The sequence below is a fragment of the Cygnus olor genome, chromosome 9 (assembly GCF_009769625.2).
Source record: "Cygnus olor isolate bCygOlo1 chromosome 9, bCygOlo1.pri.v2, whole genome shotgun sequence".
Lineage (NCBI taxonomy): Eukaryota > Metazoa > Chordata > Aves > Anseriformes > Anatidae > Cygnus > Cygnus olor.
The window spans coordinates 23,237,747-23,241,841 of NC_049177.1; the positions used below are offsets into that span (position 1 = coordinate 23,237,747).

Here is a 4,095-nt window from a genome sequence, read left to right on the forward strand (position 1 = left end):
ACGTGGTGCTTTCCTTCACCTCTCGCTGCAGCGGAGCACAGCTTCTGCATAGCACTACTGGCCTCTGCTGCCAGCACAGGAGAGGAGGCGAGGAGAGAAATTGTATGGGGACTTCCCACCTCTCTGCTTCTCCACAGGGCCTCCTGATCCCTGCACATGAGGTGGAGGAAAAGCAATCTTTCATCTTTACCTTATTTCCATGCTTACAAATAAAGGTCAAGGCTCCTGTGCTGTAGTCAGTGCTATACCAGCTTTAAACAACCACCCTGAAATGTGATTGTAATTAGTTTCCTTTCAATCTTGATGTGAAGAGTGATCTTAAAATGCCAGGGCTGTAGCAGTGCATATGATTAACAGGCACAGAGAAAAGCAGTCTATGGAAAAATATGGATAGAAATGAACAAAATGCAAATGTTGCACTGCTTTAAATTTTATTATCCTCTCAGCTCTTCATAAAATACTGTAGACATCGTTTGATTATATTTTTAGTCTAGGGAATTAATTTTTAACTAGGGAACTCATTTCTGCCTTATGATTACTCTTCTCTGCAATGGCCTGTAGGTCTGAACTAAAAAATCACAGTTTTAATTGAGCTAATGATGCCCAGAACTCATATTAATCTCACTTATGTGTGTGTCATGCCATGCAATATGTGCTATAGCTGCCGGCAACGTGTGCATCTTTTCATACCAATGATTTCTCCAGGAGACCAAGGGTGTAAATCCCGGCTGGGTGTGGGACTGCATCCTGCTATTGTCACCACCCGGCAGACTCCTTGGAGGTGGCTGATGCCTGGGCAGCAATCGGAGGGGAAGGAAAAATGGCAGAATCAGTGACATTTCATAATCACCTCTCTGATTCCACGCCAGCTCTTTCAAGAGCTTTTAATATGTGCATTGTTTTGCTTGTGAAACAATCAGGCCGTATCTTCTATCTGAGCAACAGAGCTGCTTTTTTTTTTTTTCTTTTTTTTTCTTTTTTTTTCTTTTTTTTTTCTTTTTTTTTCTTTTTTTTTCTTTTTTTTTTTTTCTTTTTTTTTTTTCCAGTGGATAAGAAAATTCACTTTATCAAGATATAGCTCAGTAAAAAATTTTGAAGAACAAAAAAGAACAGAAACTTGAAGGTCATGGTAGAGACCCAGAAGATTTGTTTCTATCCTGAGATAAAACTAAGAGTACTTGAAGGAGGAGTACTGCCCAACACTCTCTGGGTGTCTGTCACTCACACGGTCCATAGGCCAGCTCTTCCTGCAGCATCACAGCCGAGACCATTACCATCTGAGTCAGAAATGTACACCTGTACCTACCCAAACACCACCTGGATTGGCCTCTCCTCCAAATAATTTGAACTGAGACACCACTTGGCAGTGCTAGATTGATAGTCGGACTTGATCTTAGAGGTCTTTTCAAACCTAAATGATTCTGGGACTCAAACAACAGCGTCATATACCGATGCTAGTGAGGCAGTCTCCATACGCACAGTATGGAGCAGTGAACATTTGGAGAGCACAGCTCTACATGTTTACCGAATCCCACACCCCCCTTCCCACCGTCTGGGGCTTTAACTCTCTGTGCTAGAATCTATATTAAACAGAATGGTGAAATTCCAATTGTTTGTTGTCAAAAAGTTTCTGTTTTGTGATGGAAGATGTGACCTTTCTTGCCGGCAAGAGTCTTTTCTGATTGATTAGTAAACATGAGGTAAAATGCGGGAGCACGCCAGCGTTAACTCGGTACTGCCACAGGCTCTGTGCATCAAATATTTTTGCTTTATTTTGAACATCCTGTTAATGAGAAAAATATTTTAATCAAAGAAACGTGTTTCCTTCAATTCTCTCCAAAGTGTTATTTGCTGCTTCAGAATGACATGCTCAATTATATCTTATTCCTAATTTAGAAAAAAAAAAAAAAAAAAAGCTTCAAAAAATTAAGTAAGCCTCTTAACAACTTTTAAGCAATATCTAGTATTATTTATTTATTTATTTATTTTTTTTTCCACGAGGTGAGAAGAGAACAGCACACTTGCTCCATGTATGTATGCCTTTTCACAGAACACCTTCGCACACAGGACTATGCTCTCAAAGTGAGCACAAGGTATGGTGCCTCTGCAGATGCAGATAGGCAGAAACCTTTTCTTAAAAGCCACTGGAGAGGTGGTGTGGCTTCGACACATGTTATAGCACATCAGTAAATGGCTGGTAAAGGATCAAACCCAGGCCGAGTACAAGAGGGACATGCAAATGCTGCAGAGCACAGCCCAAATGCACACTCTGTAGGGTTGTGTTCTGGATGGGGGACACTGAGGCTCAGGTAGCCTCCTGGGATCTTCTCATGTCCCAGTACAAGCTTTTGTTTTGTTTTACCCAGAGCAGTTACCTACCCTTCGGATGAGGCATCATTCATCTCAGTCCTCCTGTGCTGCTGGGAGAAGCCTCCTGTCCCTTGCATTTTGGGGAGCCCAGAGGTGCTGGCGCTTTGCCCCCGATGCTCCTGTGCTGCCCCCGGTGCAGGCACCAGCTTGTGCTCAGAGTGGGGCCGAGGCAGCACGAACTGCTGGTTGCTGATGCACAGTCCGAGCCCATCGCACATCTTCAGGAGACCGCCCGAGGCAGAAAGGTTCCCGAGGTTTCCTGAGGAGAGGGAACAATGTCAGCAAATGGTACAGCAGGACCGGCTGCTTACACAGCCAACATTGGCAGGGCAGGCACCGAGCGGTGTGGGGTCTCGTGCCAAACAGCCCTGCTTCCCAGATTTCCTGTGAGCAACACCAAACGAATCCCTCGAATACAACACATCCTGACAGTATTAGCTAAGGTGGCACAGACCAGAGTAAACCTACTGTCAGTCACTGTTCCTTTTTGCTTCTTCTTTTGCATTTTTTTTTCTCTGCTTCTATTGGGCTCTGCTTATAGCTGGGTGAACATGCAGGGGGGTAATCACACTTCAGCCATGAATGGGCACACATATTTCTTTAGTGCACCATCTAATCACCAGCACTATTGCTAGAGTTATTAATTCTGTCTGCAAAGGGTGGGGAAAGCACAGAACCATGGATCCTGTGCATTACTGCCATGATGCACACTTAGATTTTGACATATATTGCTTTCTTTCCAGGATGCTGCAAAGCATTGGTATCTTGTTCTTTTCGAGTTGCATCTGTGCACTTACCACTGCAGGTCCATATTGGTGAGATGCAGAAAACACTTGGCAGCTTGGTCTATCTCCTTGGCTCCACCTCTAGGAAAAGGAAAGTCTTCAAGTCCACATGCAAATTTTTTCACACTTCAACTGTCTGGCCCTATGCCATAGAGCTACCTTCACCAGCACTGCTGAAGCCCTCTTTGATACTTGGCATGAGGTTCTCTCATCCTAATTCCTGCTAGGACAGATTGTACCAGAACACGTCATGGTTCCGTAGCTGTCCAAGAGGTGTCTTGTGGGTTGGAAGTCATCATCTAGGTCAGGATCAATGCTTATAAAAATCCTTGTATGGCACGGCCTGCACCACAGCTGCCTGGGTTATACTCGATTATTTGATTTACTTACATGAACATACACTTCTTTGTTAAATCTTTTTTAGAAGTATTGCCACGAAATAGTTCCTCCAAGAGTAATAAAGGAGTCTCAATATTTTTAAGTCTGTCAAAAAGACTTTGCCACACTATAAAATACAGGTGCCTTCAGGAATAAGCTTCTTGTTACCTGAAATAGTCCCTCAGTATACATAAATACGCAGTGCCCAGGCACTCTTTTTTGTGTAGTTCAAAATTTCACTCATATAAAAATTACTATTTACGGCAATTCCATCAGCTGTCATTTAACAGGGCTTGTTAAGTACACCAGTACGTGATTAGTCCCTCATGGGGAAGTCATGAGTTATGTCGAAATAAACGGTAACCAGCCAGTCAAACTACTTAGAGCAGGGAAGGAAATGCTGAGAAAGAGGAGCTGAGGATAGCAGGAACCATCAGCAGGACGAGCACCAGGTACACGACAAGAAACTTTACACCAGATGAGTTCCTTGGTGAGTTCACCTCCATCTGTCAGCTTCATTTGGGACCATGCTCCCTGATTCAAACTGATAGCAAGTATCTGA

General features: G+C 43.4%; 1 long non-coding RNA gene across 1 annotated transcript; it reads right to left on the minus strand.

Moving 5' to 3' along the window:
* Positions 1 to 1,237: 1,237 nt before the first annotated feature.
* Positions 1,238 to 3,662, minus strand: LOC121074934. The gene is made up of 3 exons (XR_005822628.1): positions 3,168 to 3,662; positions 2,380 to 2,629; positions 1,238 to 1,887 (listed from the first exon to the last, which is right to left on the minus strand). It is a non-coding gene; the product is annotated as an uncharacterized LOC121074934 (long non-coding RNA).
* Between the last annotated feature and the right edge of the window lie 433 nt (positions 3,663 to 4,095).